The sequence below is a fragment of the Aythya marila genome (genome assembly GCF_965140915.1).
Source record: "Aythya marila genome assembly, chromosome: 1".
Classification (NCBI taxonomy): Eukaryota; Metazoa; Chordata; class Aves; order Anseriformes; family Anatidae; genus Aythya; species Aythya marila.
Window position 1 is genome coordinate 185,191,226 of NC_139042.1, and position 21,221 is coordinate 185,212,446.

Here is a 21,221-nt window from a genome sequence, read left to right on the forward strand (position 1 = left end):
GCAGGGTGTACTCTGTAAGTACCACTGACACAGTCTCAGTTCTAATAATGACTGTTCTACATTCTACCTGGATTTTGGCATTCAAAAGCTTTGGTTTGGCTACTGAAAGACAAGATGCAGTATTTTCATTGTATAGCAGCCTGCCAAGAAATTTATGTAGCAGCTTGTAGTACCAGTTATGTGAGAAACACACATGCTACCCAGCCCTAACATAAATAGGGAAAAATACCAAGGAAAGTGACAGTGTAGTTTGGTCTTATGCACCTAGAGAATATATATATACATGTATATATTTTTTCTCACTGTCATGAAAAGAGATTGCAAATGTTTGCACTTTGGTTTATTTTTGTTGTTGTTGTTGTTTTGTTTGTTTGTTTATAGAGATACTCTAGGTGCCTCTGAATGAAGTAGCTTGAGCACTTGTAGTGGGTTTACATGGCAAGGTTTTGGTAGCAGGGGGCCATAGGGGTGGCTTCTGTGAGAAGGATCTAGAAGCTGCCCCATGTTTGGTAACGGCCCCACTGCTGACCAGAGCCGAGCCAATAAGCGATGTTGTTTTGCGCCTCTGTGAGAGCATATTTAAGACAGGGAAAAAAAAAACGCTGCGATACACAGCAGCTGGGACAGTGAGAGGAGTAAGGAACAGCCTTGCAGGCACCAAGGTCAGTGAAGAAGGAGGGGGAGAGGTGCTCCAGGTGCTGGAACAGAAGTCCCCTGCGGCCTGTGGTGAGGACCATGGTGAAGCAGGAGGTCCCCCTGCAGTCCATGGAGTACCACGGTGGACCAAGGTTCCACGCTGCAGCCTGTGGAGGAGACCACGGTGGAGCAGGTGGACCTGCACCAACAGAGGCTGCAGCCTGTGGAAGACCCTTGCCTAAGCAGATTCCAGCCCGGACCTGTGGCCTGTGGAGAGGAGACCACGCAGGAGCAGGTGACCTGGCAGGAGCTGCTGCCCGTGGGGGACCCAGGTTGGAGCAGTTTTCTCCTGAGGGATGGACCCCGTGGTACGGACCCATATCTGGAGCAGTTCTGGAAGAGCTGCTGCCTGTGGGAAGCCCACGTTGGATCAGTTCATCAAGGACTGCATCCTGTGGGAGGGACCCCACAGCACAGGGGACGAGAGTGACCGAGAAGGAGTGGCAGAGAAGAAGTGCTGTAGACTGACCATAACCCCATTCCCCCGTCCCCCTGCACCACTTGGGTGGAGGAGGAGGTGGAAGAGGGTGGATGGGGGGTGAAGGTGCTTTTGGTTTCTTTCCTTAGTTTCTCACTTCTCTAGCTTGTTAGTAATAAGCAATAAATCTTACTGTCTCCCTATGCTGAGTCTATTTTGCCCATCACAATAATTACTGCATGATCTCCTTGTCCTTTTCTCAACCTTTGAGCCCTTTTAATCATATTTTCTCCCCCTTCCTCTTTCAGGAGCAGGAGTGAAAGAGTGGTTGTGGTGGAGCTCAGCTGCCCGCTCGAGTGGAACCACCACAGCAGTGAAGGTGGTTCATGGTGCTTTTCCAAAGGTAATATAACCCATTTCTTATTTTTCCCAATGGGAGGAGTGCCACAGAGTATCACACCACCATATTAGCCAACACACAAACTAAGTTCTCTAGAGTTAGGTTAAACTGCTCTTTTTAGCTCTGCCTTGGTCTGTGCTAACATACTTCCTTATGTATTTCATTTGGCTCTTCAGCAACTATCAATGAGTCCCCATAAAATTTTATCTCCAGGTATGTTTCAAACATCTGTAAAAATCACCTTAAAATATGTTTCAAAGGCAACTTATGCTGAATTGTTTCAAGACCTTTTAGGCCTTGAGTGTGAAAGGGAATAAGATGTACTTGTGGAATGTGAGACCTTTTCTCCATTAACACTAGTGACAGGACCCGCGGGAACGGGGTTAAGCTGAGGCAGGGGAAATTTAGGCTGGACGTCAGGAGGGGATTCTTCACAGAGAGGGTGGTTGCACACTGGAACAGGCTCCCCAGGGAAGTGGTCACTGCACCGAGCCTGTCTGAATTTAAGAAGAGATTGGACTGTGAACTTAGGCACATGGTCTGAACTTTTGGGTAGACCTGTGCGGTGTCAAGAGTTGGACTTGATGATCCTTAAGGGTCCCTTCCAACTCAGGATATTCTATGATTCTATGATTCTATGATAATACTAAGAAATCATCTTCAGTATTGAAAATTGTTTATCTGATTTTACCTGACTGTGATTGTTTATCTGATTTTACCTGACATGCTTGAATATGTAATTCCATTTTAACTTGAGAATGGAAAAAAAATATCTATTTATTTATTTTTAAATAAACGTGCTGTTAGAACTATGAGTGAAATGACACAATCACTTCTTAGAGTAACTCTACCGTACTACAATATTTTACTGAATATTCAGTCTTCACAAGGTACTAAAAGAAACCTTTCACCCAGTTACTCAGTTTTAGATTATTCCTCCCTAGTATAAATTTGTGTATGTAATTCCAAAATATTTCTATAATGGGAATTAAGAATGGAACAGTCCAGATACATACATATGCCAATAAAATGACACCATTCAAGCCTCTGGAAGCATCTAATGCAGAAACATAAATTTAAAGAATTGATAGTGGCATATTATTCACTGATTTCAGTAGGACCAATTATACGAGTAAGAGGTGAGAAAGAAAGGCATGCAGGCTGAAAGCAGGTATGAAAGCAGTATGCTGCTTCTTACATAAATAATCCTGGTTCCTTGCAGTTTACTGGAAGGGATATGCTCCCTGGTTACTGATGTGGTGGATACAGACTTTGCAGTGGCAAGACAGCGTGATTTATGCATTTGATGTTGTTGCAGTTGGCCAGTTCCATTTTTTCTCCAAGCTGTCTTGATAAGTGTCGTGGTTTAACCCAGGAGGCAGCCATTTGCTCACTTCCCTGTTGCAGTGGAATGGGGCAGAGAATCAAGAGTTATACATGTGAGAACTCATCAGGGGAAAGAAGGACAGTGTAATAAGGAAAAAAAAAAAAAAAGCAATGAACAACAAAGTTGCTCACCACCAGCTGAATGATGCCCAGTCAGTATCCTACCAATGGCAGTCCCCCAAGCCAACTCCTCACAGCTTTATGTTTGAGCATGACACCATATGGTATGAAATTATCCCTTTGGTCACTTTGGGTCTTCTATCCTCACTGTGTCCCCTCCCATCCTCTTGTGCACCACTAGCCTCCTCACTGACAGGACAGTATGAGAAGCTGAAAAGTCCTTAGCTTTGTGTAAGCACTGCTCTGCAAAAATGTCGGTGTGTTATCAACATTATTTTCATCCTGAATCCAAAACACAGCACTATACCAGCTAACATAATGAAAACTATACTTATTGCAACTGAAACCAGGACAATAATACAGATGGGTCACTAAAAGTCTGAAATTATTACCAAAAAAGCTAGAGAAATTTTATCCCAATATAATTGTAAATTGGTGTTTTCAACAGGCTAACATTAAATATTCAAGTTATCCTTGAAAGAAAACAAAAATTGCTGTTCTGGATTTATTCCTTAGAAAAATACACATCAAAGAAATAAATTTGGAAAGTCATGTGATTTCTTAGTTATATAACCCTTCTGTGTTGTTGACAACATCTTTTGCTTTTATTGGATAAACTCACAACTGTTATTTTTAATTATGTTTTAATTTTTAGTTGTTAGTTCCTAGTTTTAGTTTGGTTGGATCATTTAGATCATTATTTTTCCTCTGAATCAAGGGATGCTTGAAGGATGCTAAATTTAGTTTCTGTTTGTGGCCAGAAACTGATACTTAAAAAGCCATAATGTACCAATTATTTGAAATTTTATTATTATCACTTTAGATAGATACCCATGTCTCTTTCTGTGTATTCTTCATTTTCCCTCTGATGTGTTACCCTGTTAAACTTTCAGACCAAAATGCTGTGCAGCAAAACATTCAGAGCCCACTGGGAATCTGGTCACAGCCTATTGCTGAAATATGTGCCTGAAATAGCCAAAGGAACTCTGAGGTAGTGTGAGGTGACCTAAGCAAACTGCAGGATCAGCATTCCTTACTCATGACAGTTCAGCAATTGAGCATCTGAACCTATGTTTCTGTGATGTCTGTCTAATGATAATTCAGGGAATGCTATATGCAGTTCGGCCACATACTTATGATTAAATATTTACTTTTTAAATTATTAATTGTAATTATTAATTAATTTTCAAACTTCCATTTGATTTTCAGAAATTCTGGAAGTGGCTGAAGTAAGTTCATTTGTCCAATTCCCTACAGAAAACTTGTCTGCTTCTTTCAGCTCAAGTAAGTGTCCTTTTCTGGCTGGTTTACATTATAACACCAGAAATAAAACTGTTTATTCTTCATGTACTTTCACAGTAGAAATGCAATGTGGTTCATGTTGTCTCTCCCTCTGAGAAAAGCCAAGAAAATCAATTTCTCACATGGATTCTGACTTCCGTAAACCCTAATTCAAACTGATAGCAAATTCCCTTTTATTCAGGCAATTGATAGTCCTGGCCTATTTCCAACCAGAGGCCAAGAAGTTAGGAACAGTCATCCAGAATGCTACAGCTCTGATTTCTTTCTTTACCTATAGACAAAATTTCATCCACCATACTTTACATTTTAGACAGTTGCCTGATAAACTTTTGTACTTTAGACAAAGCATGTATGCATGGTACATACAGCCATTAATGTTGCCAGCCCATTTAACCCTATTTGTAAAATCACATATCAGTCTCAATTACTTAACACTATAGTCTTGAGTACTTCCTTCTATTTACTCAAGCTTGCTTCTGTTTTGATCTAATTTCATGTACAGAATGTATATGTTTCACTACAAAAATATCTTTTTTAATTCTCAAAAAGAATATCTAAAATATGCACCTAGTCAAGGTGCACATTCATATCTATAATTAATAGACAAGATCTTTGAAGGATGTGAGATTATTGAAGTATACTTTCAATTTATTTCTTTATTGGTGTTGCATATATATCTTGGTCTTAAAAACAGTAATTTTAAATCAGTTACTGCCTCCATTTTCTTACTTCCTTCTCTGTTACTTAAGTCTGCCTTATGGCCCCACTGAATTCCTATGAGAGTGATACAGGTCTTACACGCCAGTTTGTTTCCTGTTCCTCTAAGGCTCTTCAGACTTCCTTCAGTGGCCCTTCTTTACTTCTTAATCATAAATTAATTTGTCCAGCACAAAGTGTCTTTTTAGCCACAGAGTAACTTAACTTCAAGAGAAAAACAAACAAACAAACAAACAAAAAAACAACACTACAATGTCTAGATAAAGAACTTAATGACCTTTTGTCTACTTTTCAGTTGTCATGTCATGTTGTCATAAGCACTCAACTTTGTGACAGTAAAATCCCATACTGCAGACATAAACCTAAACAATCTTCATGTTGCCCAGCTACTTCTGAATCTTCCATTTTGCAAAATTACTTTTCTGTAATATAAAGGAATTCAGCATAGCAGTATTCTTTTCTGTCCTTTTAGCACATTGTGAACTATTCATCATAAACTATTTAATTACTATCTCCATAACCAGTCACTGAAGATAGTTGTTTGATGAAGGGTTTTAATGTACATTCTTGAGACACAGACTTGGTCACCCAGTTCATACGATCAAAGTCCAATAAAAATATTTGCTTCCAATCTATGAGAGTAATGTAAGGGAGCAGGTGTGGGATCATCCTGTAAGTATGGGCTAATGTGCTGTATCCTCCTTATAGCTGCTTGTGGCTGCACAGCCTCATACTTTAGAGCTAGAACGCACATTTGTAGAAGGGAATCAAAACTACATGGAAAATAGATCACTTTATCTTGACTGAGGGGGAACTAATTACTTTCTCTAAAGAATATTAACTTTTCAAGTGTTAAATTCATAGTATGCATAAGTCAGTAAGAGAGTCAGGTGAGAATCAGTTCTTGCGAGAACCCACCTGGAGTACTTCTTCCAGCTCTGGGGTCCTCAACGTGAGAAAGACATGAACCTGTTAAAGCAGGTCTGGAGGAGGGCCACAAAAAATGGTTAGGGCTGCAATACCTCTCCTATGAAGAAAGGCTAAAAGAGTTGGGCTTGTTAAACTTGGAAAAGAGAAGGCTCTGTGGAGAATTTATTGCAACCTTTCAATACTTATAGGGGGCCTTACAAGACAGACAGAACAAGAGACTTTTTTATGCAGTGATATCGGAAGGGATAATGATTTTAAACTTTTAGGTTCCACATAAGGAAAAAAATATATTGAGTGCTGTGAGACAATGAAACAGGTTGCCCAGAGAAGTTGTGGATGTCTGGAAGTGTCCTATAGTGAAAGATGTCCCTGCCCATGGCTGGGAGTTAGACTAGATGATCTTCAAAGGTCTCTTCCAAACCAAACCATTCTATGATTCTTTCTTGGTACAAATATGCTTATTTCCCTTGGACACATAATGCCTGGATATTCATGAAGGCAAAAATACAAAAGTCTTTAAATTTCTCTGTTTATCTAACTGAAATTAGATACGAGATACTAGAGCTCAGAGAAAAGTAAGGAAAGTGAACTTTAAGCCTGAACAGTTTGAAAAAAAAGCAGACGAAAATTTCAGAGAAGACCATGGAATTCACATGGTCACATTCACATAATTGATACAGGGGGAAAAAAAGTAGAAAGAAAAAAAAGTAGAAAGTGAGTGAGGATTTTTGAATTAAAAATATGAAAATGCTGTTAACTTTGCTTATGCTGGGATATTCTGGGTAAAATGTTTTGGACTTATACAGCTAGTTTCTATCTGAGTTCCCTTTAGATTAAGTTCATCTTGGAGAAAGAACTTCACATAGAAACAAAATCAACAGCTTTCATAGTTTCTGGCTTGTTGTAGCAAGCACGAGAGAAAAACAGTTCTATACTTCTACAGTTTAAGAAAATATACACATCTTTTTTTGTGAAATAATTGCTTAATGATGTGGTTCGAGAGAGGCATGTTACAAATGCTTTTGAACAGCACCAATATTTAATTCTTTAAAATGTCTGATTAAAAAGATTGTTGATGGCTTGGAGTAAAGGAGATACAAAACTATGACTCTAAGTGCATTCATTTTTAATAATACTGTCTTACAAAATGCATATGTATTTGGAGTGGTTTGAGCTTGGCTTGATTGTAGAGGCTTGTGGGTTGTTGTCATCTCAGAGAGGATGACAAGCTGTAAGAGAAAAAAGAAAGGAAAAAAAAAAAGGAAAATACCTTTTGGTTCTTTAACTCTTTGTAAAATTATTGTCCATTTTGGTAAAGATGTATTGATCCTATATTTGAAGTTTCTTAACACCAAACCAGCTCTCAAATTTCTGCAGTTACATGCAGTAACTGCAATTACATGTCTTCTTAAGAAAATTGATAACAATCGATAAATATATTGTTGTATATTTATATAATATATTGTATATATATTGTATATATGTATATTTATATAACATATTGTAAACTATGATATATACACAGGCTGAAATTTGAAAAAAAAAGTGATAAAGAACTGAAATAAATACTACAATACATAAAAGATTCTGAAGTTTTTAAGATCTATTGTATTAGTGTAAACATTTTTTGGTAGTGGTGGTGTTTTTTTTGTTGTTCTTTTTTCTTTTTTTTTTATTCACTTTGATCATGTTGCATTATTTCTTAAAAAAAAAAAAAAAAAGAAAAAGAGTAGGATAATCATGTAAGTGGGGTTCCGAACCAAATAAACACTGGACATTGAAATGAGGGGCACTGAAAAGATACAGTGCCTTAAATATTCTGTATATTTTGTAATGGTGCCTTAGATATTTTGCCCTGAACAGTTTGTAAAAGCGTTTTCCTAATTTTTCTTTAATTGTCTTAAAATATATATATGTAAGATTAGGAAACTGCACACATTAAACAACTAGGTTATTTCAGAAACACTATGTCTTGCATTTAAGCATAATGGCAATGATTAATGTTTGTGTTATGTCATCTACCTACATTTAAGAAAAAAAAATAGGAATTAGGTTACTGAAATAAGGTTCTGAGAAAAGCATTTAAAAACTGAAGCTCTTAGTGCCAGTATTTTTCTACCAAATATCCAAGTAAGGCACTTGATTCCTAAACAGATAATTAGTTGAAAATCAGTAGAAGAATACAAAATTGAGTTTCTTTTAATTTGAGTGAATTGTACATTGTCTGTTGACATCAAAGTTAAGGACACAATTTCAGGAAAACCTGCATGAAGCTTTTCTGAATTATAATTTCAATTGCAATTTCAGAACAGTTCCTCTCACCATATAAATGTTTGACTGTTTCAGTTATGCAACCTTTGTAAATAGAGATCAGCGCACAAAATATTTTTCAATTTTTTGAGACAGGTACAAGAGATGCAAATACTGCAGTCTTTTATACTTTCACTCCTCAGACTTCCTTCAATATATATCAAAAGGCCATATATTGTAAAACACATGAAAACACTGCAGACTGAGAAAGAGTGCCAAACAACCACAACTGTGTAAGAGTTTAGCAATAATTCTTGTCACAAGAGCATTATGCACTCTAAAAATTATCAAATTATGCATTTTATTAGATGTTTGTATGTGAGTTGTGGGAGTGAAGGTAATAACTAGTGGTTAAGGCTAGCAGGATTCACCTGTAAGATCTAGAACTCTTTTTTCATATATATGAAACTTAGCAAGTGTTGTGTCGTATTGTGTCCACCTTGCAGATAGGCACAGTCCTGAAAACCTACATCAAAAAGCCATGTCAGGACTAGAGTATATATCACAAGCTTTTTAAATTGCTGTTTTGAAGTAGCTGTGTTATAAGACACCAACCAAAATCTCCCTTTAAAATCAGTGAAAACAAAGAGACTAGGTCATTCTATCCACTTCAGATAAGTGATTTAGGATATATATTGCCCAAATTCCAGTGTCTGCAGAGGGTGCTGACACAACTAGTTTAGACTGAATATCCAGCATTTAGGCAGATAATGTTTTAAATTTATCTTTGATCTTTGATATAGTCAAGATATAGTACTAGCTTGGCTGTTTGTATATTTATATTTACTGACTGGATATTTTATGGAAAATTATATAACATTTAGGACAAAATGAGTTCGAAACTGCATTTCTATTTTATTTTATAATTTATCTCATCCATCAGAAACACATTCTTCTGTTTTAACTAAATTACTTATCTCTGTACCAGGTAAATTTCTGTTACCTTTTTCTCATCCTGATCCACTACAAAGGATAGTAGGCTCTAAAAATAGATTATTTTGTAGTAGGTGTGCTTTCTGTGTCGAGTGAAGACTTGGCATGTTCTACTTCCAGAGTTAATGTTTGATGAATCAAAACCAGCAGAAAACAGACTTCTTGCAGTAAGAATGACTGTCAAGAATAAAGCAAACCAATAACAATTGAACATTAGTTAAATAAAATGGATGTGAAAAAAAAAAAAAACAACAACAACAACAACAAAAAACAGCAAAAAAAAAAAAACAGCAAAAAAAACCCCAGCAAGTATACTGTTCATATTAAAGTTTTTAAATGAAGTAACATTGTTTATCTTCATTTGGCAGCCTATGTTAAAGGATAAGCCTTGTGCATGTTGATACTCTAAAGAGAAAATAGGAATCCTGAAAGAATTTATTAAATATTGTCTGGTGTTTTAGAATTTTCTACTACTATTTCTCATCCACTTTTACTTTAAATAGTTATTTCCCCCATGCATATTAGAGAATAAAAATTTTAAAAAGACTTTTGTGGGTTTAACTTTTGTACAGAAAGAGGCATTTAGCTAAAAAAAAAATAAAAATAAAAAATAGTAATTTAGCTGCTTGAGTCATTTTGTAAATTCCCTTCTATCTATTCCAACTCTGTTTTGAATTTAAATTTATCACTTCTCTTATCTTTCCAAACTTTGTTGTCATTGTAGTTACAGTGAATTATTTAAAAAACTACATCACTTAGAAGTAAGCTGTCATTACATACAGAGTTTGCTGTAATTATTTTAAGGTAAAATTCCCAGCAGTGGTAGTCATTAAAGCTAAAATCCATTTGGTCCTAGTGCTTCATGTTTCCTGCAATCTTATTGTTTCACCAAACTCTAAAAATAAAAACAGGTTTTCTTTTTCTTCCCATAGCACTATCTCATTTCTCAGGTGTTTAGTTACTTTGGTTGCCAAGAACTGAAGAAATATCTGTGATTTTGGTTTTTCCTTGTCCATTGTTTTTTGGCTGCTAAAGATCAGTAGAAAAGGAAAATAATGAAATTACATAGTTTTATAATAAATTTGTACTGTCAAATTACACACAGGTTTGTTTGTTGTTATTGATGTGCTCCTGCTTACTGCTTTTACTGCTTTTTAAATGGTAGTCTATGATCACAGAAATTAAGACGTAAAACACATCAGAAACATGTCACCTATGCCTCACCCATTCATAAGGAATAAAGGTAGTGAATTTATATTCTTGGAGAAAGAAAACCTCTTCCTTTAATTACTCTTTAAAAGTTATTATTATTGCATTGATAGAAAAATGACTCTATTAAGTGTTTATGATCCAGATCTAAAGATCTGATGGACAGAGACAGTTCCTTTGATCACAATGAGGCTAAATTCAAATTATGGGTTATTCTCAACTTTTTATTTAAAAAAAACCTTCAAGGTGTAGACCTTAAAGGACTATAAATTTAATGCTGTCGATGTCCAGATGTTCTGTAAGAAGTTCTGTAAGAAGACCGTAATAATCACCATAATACACATTTGCTGAAATACAGAATACATCTCTACTATTATTGCATTTTTTTTATAATAATATCTATTAATTTGAAATTCTAAGAATATATTATTATATGCTATCACATCTTTTTTTAAAGTCACTATTAAAAAAATAATATTTAAAAAAAAAGTGGCCACACAAGGCTTGCCTCATCTCACCTAATTTTGTTGTTAAAAAGTTAGTCTTTCTTTAATAACTAATGTCATAATTTAAATTATTAAAAGGTCCCTCAGGAAGCTACCTCCAGAATATAATCAATCCTATCCAAGACACCTATTTTAGGACAGTATGAATCATCATCTGGAGGTTTCCATGTTACTCCATCTCCTTTGGAAGGAGACTAGTAGGTGATGCAAAAATTCAACAGCTAAAGAAATGTGAAATAAGTGCTGTTTCCAGTGACCCTCCTAAATTCCCATTAGAATCAGACTCTTAAATACCTGCAGTATTTTAGGACATGGACACATACATGGGTTAACCCTTGGCAAATTGAGCTGTCTTGATTTTAAATTCAGTCTGGATGAATAAGGAGTTAATTTTAATTTAATTTAACATTAAAGGTTAATGCCTACAACTACTGACCTTTCAATATACAGATTATTTCTTTCTTGTACTCCAAAATGTATGTCCTGTTCATTCATGCAGCTGTCATGGTGCAATTTTGCTCCAGATTTATGCCACAAGTTTTACTGTTTCATTCATTTGCTTGTAATTTGCATTACTCATGTTTAGTAACTGCTGCTGAAAGTGCTTGCTTTTAAAAATGGTAATCATTCAAATCATTCTAGCTGGTTTTATTTGCAGAAGATAATACTATCAATACAACAAGTGGTAATACTAATTTAGTAAAAAGTGATGTCTGATATTGTTTCTAAAAGTTAACTACAAGTTTTTCTTGATAGCAATAAACCAAAATATATCAATAAATACAACAGAAAATTGTAAAGTAAAAAAAATAAATAAATAAATACATTTTTCACAAAACAAAACAAAATGAAACAACAACAAAAAACAGCACAAATACTTATTGGATTTCCCAAGTTATAAAGTAGTCTTGTAGATCTATATTTAACCCACTGACTAAATAAAGGCAGTATCACCCAGATTCCTGCATTCAGATGCCATTTTCAGCTTAGTGTTAGGATGTAGCTTTATGACATCTAACCTCAATTTAATGACAACATGATATTGTCTTACTTAAACAACAGCAACAACAAAAACTTATTTAACTTTAGACTGAGGATAAAGAGTGTTTAAGTACAGAGGAGGGCCACGAGGATGATCAAAGGGCTAGAACTCTTCTCCTGTGAAGACAGGCTGAGAGAGTTGGGGTTGTTCAGCCTGGAGAAGAGACGGCTCCAAGGAGACCTTCCAGTACCTGAAGGGGGCCTAGAGAGAAACTGAAGGAGGAATTCTTTATTAGGGAGTGTAGTGACAGGACAATGAGTAATGGCTTTAAACTAAAAGAGGGAAGGTTTAGGTTAGATATAAGGAAGAAATTCTTTACTCAGAGTAGTGAGGCACAGGAACAGGTTGTCCAGAGAATCTGTGGATGTCCTACCCCTGGAAGTGCTCAAGGCCAGATTGGATGGGGCTTTAAGGTCCCTTTCAATCCAAACCACTTTATGATTCTATGATTCTGTGATTCTGTGAGTCTATGGTAAAATCTTGAAGTCAGTAGAATGAATTGGACTTTTGCCACTGATTCCCATCATATTAGTATCTCTATAGAGAAACTTCCTATATAGATAAAGTCCTGTCAAACAACTGCTGTTTTCCTCCTTTTGTATCAGAAGATGGAAAGGAAGGGCCCCACAGGAAGGGCCTGTAGTCTTGACAGAGGCTGTGACCTAGGAATTAGACTACCAGATTTGTCCTGTAGAATGAAATTGTTTGAGAGATGCTTTCTTCTTCCTTCTTCTGATACACCAAAAACATGTACTGATTTTTCTGATGCAGTATCCTGATAATCACTGCTAGTTTATTACTTCACAAAAATTGATTGTGGCTTTTAGAGCTCTGCAGAAAAACGTTGGTTTCTACTAATATTCATATGACTTTTTTTCTATTCTGTTTGACTTATACAATAGGCCATGGTTTAAATTGCCAATGACTCATTCATAGTTTTTTTTTAGCAAGAGGATCCAAGAGAGATTATTCCATTATATTTTCTGTCCTCCATTTATCTAATATTGATTTTCTACCACAGAGTTTCTAATGAACTAGAAACCAACCTTTCTCCCTTTATTTACCTTTTTCCTCTATACAGTGCATTAGCATTATCAAAGTATATGTAAATGCATGTAAGGCAGATTAATTTAATTGCATTCACAAAAGATTAGAAACATTTTAGTGACTCAGAAAAATATCTATATATTCTTTTAAGATGTCTATCTTTCTCTTACATACCTCCAGTAATAAGGCTCCACCACTTCCCTGAGAAGCCTGTTCCAATGTTTGACAACCCTCTCCATGAGGAAATTCTTCCTAATACTCTATCTAACCTTCCCCTGGTACAACTTGAGACTGCTTCCTCACGGTCTATCGTCTGTCACCTAAGAAAAGAGACCAACATCCTCCTTGCTGCAACCTACTTTAGGGTAGTAGAGAGCAATGAAGTCTCCCCTCAGCCTCTTCTTCTCCAGGAGTAAACAATCCCAATCTCTCAGTCACTTCTCATATGTTTTATTTTCTAGTCCCTTCACTAGCTTTGCTGATCTCCTCTGTACACGCTCAAGGAACTCAATATTCTTGTAGTGAGAGGCCCAAAACTGAACACAGTATTCAAGGTACAGTTTCACTAGTGCCACATACAAGGGCACAGTCACTTCGCAAGTCTTGCTGGCCACACTGTTTTCTGATGCAGGTCAGTATGCTGTTGGCCTTCTTGATCACCTGGGAACACTGCTGGCTCATGCTCAGCCAACTGTCAACCATCAACCTGAAGTCCTTTTCTGCTAGGAAATTGTACTTATGAACATACAAATGATGTGGTAGTTCAACTACAGTTTCTCATTGGATTATGGGAGCTTCAACTCACTCCTTCTCACGGTCTTCCAACTCAGGAGGCTGAGTAATCTGGGAACAATTGACCATACTAATAAAGACAAGTAAGAAAAAAAAAAAGAAAAAAAAAAAAGAAAAAGAAAAAGAAAAAGCATTAAGTACCTCAGCCTTATCCTCCTTTTTCATCATTACATTTTCCCTCGCATCCATTCAAGCATGGAGATTCTCTTTAATCTCCTTTTGCTGTTGATCCATTTATAAAAGCATTTTAATTGTCTTTTACTGCACTAGCCAAATTGAGTTTCAGTTGGGCTTTAGCCCTTCTAATTTTCTCTGTGGATGGCTTGACAACAGCTTTATAGCCCTCCTGAGTTGCCTGCTCCTTCTTCTAGAGTTCATAAAGTCTCTTTTTCTTCCTTATTTCCAAAAGAAGCAATCTGTTCAGCCAGGCTAGTCTTCTAGCCCTGGAGGCTCAACTTTTAGGCATCAGGACATCCTGCATCTTAGAGATTTCATTCTCAAAGAAGGTATAGCCTGTCTGGACTCCTTTACCTTTCAGAACTGCTTCCCAAAGGACTCTGGCCATCATGTCTCTATATAGCCTGGTCTGCCCACTGGAAATCCAAGGTATCAGTTCTGCTGACTGCCTTCCTTACTTCACCAAAAATCAAGGTTACCATTTAGTGATCACTGTGCCCAAGACAAGACAGCCGACAGCCATCACATTACCTACAAGTACTTCCCTGTTTGCAAACAATAGGTCAACTGGGGCACCTTCCCTAGTTCGCTTTCTCACTACCTGTGTCAGTAAGTTAACCTCCACACACTCCAAGAGTTTCCTAGACTGTTTACTCTCTACTGTTCCAAAAGAGATCTGGAAAACTGAAGTCACCCATGAGATCAAGGGCTGTAAGACTTCTCCTAGTTGCTTATAGACTATTTCATCCACCTCTTCATCCTGATTGGTGGTCTGTTCCCTCTCCCATAACATCTGCCTTATTGGCCTTTCCCCCAGCTCTCACCCAGATATACTCAGCCCTTTCATCACCATCACCCAGCTCCAAGCAGTCCCTAACATGTGGCTTGCCAGATTCTAAAATGTCATATTTAACTTCAGAATACTTTGATTTTCCTTTGTAAAACCTTAAGAGATACCTCTTAAAGATATCTCTTAAAGAGTGAAGGCTATCTTCACTGTCTCACACCCATTTTCTTTCATTTAAAGCAGATACATGCAGTCAAACACACACATTGATTTTCCTCAGGAAACTTCTTTCACATCTGTGTATCACCACCGGAAATCCTCATTTCATTACTTTACATCCCCATTAAGGTTTCCTGTGATAATTTCTATTCTTCTGGCAGAATAATAGGCTGAACTCTTTTCCAAGGCCACCAACAAAGCTTTTTGATTAATGTATGCAAATCTCCCAGTTCCTGCTAGTCAGACAACTAAAAGAGCATCAGATACAGGCCTTCCAAATGGATTTTGTGAATGCCATATCTAAGCATATTCTGCAGCTTAGAAATGCAATTTCATAAGTGATTTCACTACTTTTCCAGCATATTTATTTTCTAATTAAGACATCCATCCTTAAATTCTAAAATGATTATTTTTTAATTACTCTTAAAAACTGACTTCTATCTTAGAAAGAAAATCTCTGTGAATTTTACATGTGGAAAGATGTGGAAAGATTTGTTGAAAGGAGAGATTCTTTGCTCTTAAAGAAGGAAAGCAAAATTACCAAAGCAGTTAAAGCAGAAAAATTGTACCAATTGAATATAAGATGAAATATAACAACAAACAAAATCAAACCATGCACAGATGAAATATAATGTATATATATTTAATTAGAAGTGGCATTTATTTTGTACAAAAGTGAAGTAAAAAAGGAAGCTAAGCATACTGTGAAAGCTCTTTGACAAAATGAAGTGGTAAAAAGAAATGTCACTAGTTGGAAGTAGTTTGCTGTGGACAAATACATGTATTTCCACGTCTATGTAAAATCCCCAAGGAAAGATAAAGTGCTGTAGAGAAACGCTGCTGTCTTTGTTTTGGATACAGTTCAGCACATTCACCCAAGATGATGGTCATGCAGTGGGTTAGCATGGAAGTTCTTCATGAAACCAGTTCCAGATACATAAAATTTTCATTTGTTCAGACAAATAGCAGGTGGGGATCACTATTTTGTAAAGCCAAATATTTCAAGAGCATTTGAAACAAAAGGACTATTTTGTTTAATTTTTTGTTTTGTCTCATTCTGCTTTAGATTAAAATAGAAACAATAGATTAATATTTGAAAGTATTGATCATCTTTGATATCAAATATCTACTCACTTTGACAAAACAGTTGAGCCGAGATGTTTACTTTATGTGGCTATCCTAAAAGTGTGTACGGGGCATTTTGGAAAATGTCTGTTTGGATTTAAGTCCTAATGGGACAATTTTCTACACGTAAAATGGATTTTGTTTTGGGATAAACACGTTTCCTATTCTTGTCAGCATGAAAGCAGTATTGTGCAGATGCAAAAGGAGAACCATTTAGCACATTGGGGATTTAAAATATGACCAGTGTTGAGGAGTATATAAAATTCCACAGTTAGCCATTAAATCATTAGACATTTTCAATATTACAGGATTAGGTCCTTAAAGTCCCTCTAATTCTTTTGTCAGGCCTAGACCTTTAAGAATTAAATTTCTTAAGGAAGTAGATTAAGATTTTTAGCCTTTAATATGAATTTTATCTTATTCTACGTGCATGTGATTTTACTACTAAGCTGAAGCATCATCAGTACAATCAATTTCTTTATACTTTGCTTAGATGTATTAAAGAAAGATTAATCCACCATTATTAAAAAATGGATAATAGAACAAAATTCCAGCCTGCAATTCATTGTACCAGAAATTAGAGGCATGTTATTTCCAGATCCAAAGACACAAACTAATAGTGAGTTATTAAATTGTGTTATAAACTGTTGAGTTACACGTATATCAGGGATTTCATGCCAATGAGACTTTGCAGATAGAATGTGAATTTTGGTAAGTATAATAATTATAACAGTTACAACACTTATAACAAATGATGCTGACAAAAATTGAGTGAAATGAGCTTCATAGACATAATGAAAATGGTGAAAAGGATGATTTGAGCAACAAATGCTTTAGTTAGAAAACTAACATATAATTAACAACAGTCTTCGTATCAGTAATTCTAAGCTTAAGACAACAAGAAAATGCTTTTACCATGGGATGAATAACTGAGAAACTTAGGTAAGTAACTTCTTGATATATTTTTCTATTAATATACTTTCCACTGCACTATTCAGAAATTAAGAATAAAAATAACTGGGATTAAAATTAAATAAAAAAATGAAAAAATATTTTTTATTCTTGTCAGTTTTCAAATGGACACGATATGTATTCCTGGAAACTTTTTTTTTTTCTTGAAAATATTCTGAAATCTCTTTCCACAGAGATAATTTCCAATGATCTTAATGGTGGACAGAAAAATATAAAAATAACCAGAAACAAATATATTTGGAATTCTTACAATGATATTTCGTACTAATTTTTGTCCTAAACTGAAGAAAATAAAACAAACAAACAAAAAACAGAGCCTCATGCTCTGTTTATACAAGCCTTGTGAGAAGAAAGTATAAATCTATTTATATGACCACAGAATCACAGAATCACAGAGTCATTTTGGTTGGAATAGACCTCAAGATCACGTAGCCCAACCTCTGACCTAGTGCTAAAATATATCACTAAGCTCTACATCTAAACACCTTTTAAAGACCTCCAGGGATGGTGACTCAACCACTTCCCTGGGTAGCCCATTCCAATACCTAGCATCCCTTGCAGTAAAGAAGTTCTTTCTAATATCCAACCTAAACCTCCCCTGGTGCAACTTTAGCCCATTCCCTCCTGTCCTGTCACCAGGCATGTGGGAGAACAGACCAATTCCCACCTCACTACAGCCTCCATTAAAGTAACTGTAGAGAGTGGTAAGGTTGACCCTGAGCCTCCTCTTCTCCAGGCTGAACAACCCCAGCTCCCTCAGCCGCTCCTCATAAGACTTGTTCTCCAGACCCCTCACCAGCTTCGTTGCCCTTCTCTGGACTTGCTCATGCACCTCGATGTCCTTCTTGTAGCGAGAGGCCCAAAGCTGAACACAGTACTCAAGGTGCAGCCTCACCAGAGCTGAGTACAGGGGGACAATCCTGTACAATCCCTAGCCCTGCTGGCCACACTGTTTCTTTTGCAAGCCAGGACGCTGTTGGCCTTCTTGGCCACCTGAGCACACTGCTGGCTCATATTCAGCCGACTATCCACCAATACTCCCAGGTCCTTCTCCGCCAGGCAGCTTTCCAACCACTCATCTCCCAGCCTGTAGCTCTGCTTGGGGTTGTAATGCCCCAAGTGCAGGACCCGGCACTTGGCCTTGTTGAACTTCATACAGTTGACCTTAGCCCATCGGTCCAGCCTATCCAGATCCTCCTGCAGAGCCTTCCTACCCTCGAGCAGATCGATACACGCACCTAACTTGGTGTCATCTGCAAACTTACTGAGGGTGCACTCGATCCCCTCATCCAGATCATCGATAAAGATATTAAAGAGAACTGGTCCCAGTACTGAGCCATGGGGGACACCACTAGTGACCGGCCTCCACCTGGATTTAACTCCATTCACGATGACTCTTTGGGCCCAGCTATCCAGACAGTTTCTAAGCCAACGAAGCGTACGCCAATCCAAACCATGAGCAGACAGTTTCTTGAGGAGAATGTTGTGGGAAACGGTGTCAAAAGCCTTACTGAAGTCAAGACCACACCCACAGCCTTTCCCTCGTCCACTAAGCGTGTCATTTTGTCATAGAAGTAGATCAGGCTATTATATTCAGACAGACAGCAGGTGAGGTATAAAACAGATCGTTTTTTTATAGGACACAAGCAATTCACTTCTTAGAGAAAACTTAAATATAAGGAAAAAGTAATGAAAACTCAGAACCTTGTAAAAATGTTCTTGTTCTCTAGGTCAATATAAGAAACCATTGATTCCCTTGCTATGAATAGCTTTATTCTGCACATTTGGGTGAATATTCTGAAATGAATAGGCATTAGACTAAACCATAAATAGCTGTTTTATTTTTTTTCCCATTTTGTATGAAAGGCAGACATAAATTTTGTTGAATTATTCCAAAAATTATCAATATTATGTTCATCTGTGAATTATCTGTGAAATCAGGATAAATTATTTAACTCTGTTCCGTTCTTCTTTAATCTTTTGTTTTGGGAAATAATAAATACCACCGTTATCTAGCATTGATACCGTACGTAACCATCATATCTTGTTCCTTTGACATGATTTTTTAGCGTATAAATTACTGAACATACTTTCTACTTTGATATTAAAAAATCAGTTTTCACAAATGATTGTAACTTTTTAAAGTTGTGAATATTTTCCAGCAAATGAAATCATTGGAAAATTTGTGAAAGGACACACAAAACAGTTTTTCAAATGACACAACAGTATTAATTCAAAATGAAAATCACTATTTGAATTTCTGTAGATATGTATTTGCTTTACTCCATTTTGTGCACAACACATTTTGAGAGATGCACAGCAATTAGTCAACTTTAAAACACTTTTTTTTTTTTATTTTCTTCATAAATTACAATTTTTTCTTCCTGTGAAGCTAAACTATAGTTCTTTGGTTTTGTGTTGATATATTTAGTTATTTTGTTAATGCTCAGAAAAATTAAGCACTAATAATTAATATAAAAATTACATTATATTAAACAATGCAGAGAACAGTTCATTAAAAAGATTATCATCTTTTTTTTTTTTTTTTTCCTATTGCTTTATTGGGGAATAAATTTTACACTTGTTTTTAGTTTTCTTTGAAATATTTTATCAACTAAGAAGTAATTCAAAAAGTTTTCAAACACTGAGTCATGGAATTACTTATATTTGACAATACTGATACCGATGCCAGGTTTCAAAGACATAAAACTTTGTGGTGCAGTGAACATGCTGGAGAGAGGGGATGCCATCCAGAGGGACCTGGACAGTCTTCAGAGGTGTGCTTGTGTGAACCACATGAGGTTCAACAAGGCTACGTGCAAGGTTCTGTATGTGGGCTGATGCCATCCCAATCACAAATACAGGCTGGGCTGAGAATCATAGAATCATAAAGGTTGGAAAAGCCATCTGATAACATCTGGTCCAACCATCCCCCTACCACCAATGTCACCCACTTAACCATGTCCCAAAGCACCATGTCCAACCTTTCCTTATACACCCCCAGGGACGGTGACTCCACCACTTCCCTGGGCAATCCATTCCAATGCCTGACTGCTCTTTCTGAGAAGGAATGTCTCCTAAGCACAGCTTTCCAGCCACTCTGCCCCAAGCCTGTAGTGTTCCATGGGGTTGTTGTGACCAAAAGAGAAGGACATGGGGGTATTAGTTGATGAGAAGCTCAATATGAGTCAGCAATGAGCACTTGCAGCCCAGAAAGCCTACCGTACCCTGGGTTGCATCAAAAGAAGTGTGGTCAACAGGGCAAGGGAGGTGATTCTCCCTCTCTACTCTACTCTCGTGAGACCCAACACAGAGTACTGTGTTCAGCACTGGGGCTCCCAACAAGAGAAGGAAATGAACCTATGAAAGCATCCCCAGAGGAGGGCCACAAGGGTGATCAGAGGGCTGGAGCACCTATTGTATGAAGACAGGCTGAGGGAGGTGAGTTGTTCAGCCTGGAAATGAGAAGGCTCCAGGGAGACCCCCAGAAAGCGGCCTTCCAATACATGAAGGGGGCCAGGGGCCTACAGGAAAGCTGTAGAGAGACTCTTTACCAGCAATTGTATCGATAGGACAAGGGGTAATGGCTTTAAACTAAAAGAGGGAAGATTTAGATGAGATATAAGGAAAAAAAGCTTTATTATGAGGGTGTTGAGGCATTGGAACAGATGTCCCCTCTCTGGAAGTGTTCAAGGCCAAGTTAGATGGGGCTTTGAGCAACTTGATCTAGTGGTCCCTGCCCAAGGCAAGTGGGTTGGAACTAGCTGATCTTTAAGGTGCCGTAGAATTCTATGATTCTACGATGTGAGAAGAAATAAAAGGAAATAGGGCATACAGGCTGTTAAACCTTTTTGAATATAATATACATCATAAAACATTAAAGCATTTTGTTTTTATTTTGGATCCTAGTTGTTCTATGATTTATTTCCAATGAAATTTTGTTAGGTCAGATGCCTTCAGCAATTGTGATGACCTGTTTCAGTGTCAGCAAAGCCTGTGCAATTCCTGTGGCCATAGAGATTTTATGGTATTATTTTTAACAGGAAAAGTTAACCACAAGGTTTTAACAAGTTTGTTATCTAACATTGTTTGCTATTATATACCATCAAATATTGAAGAGTTTTCTACCCAAG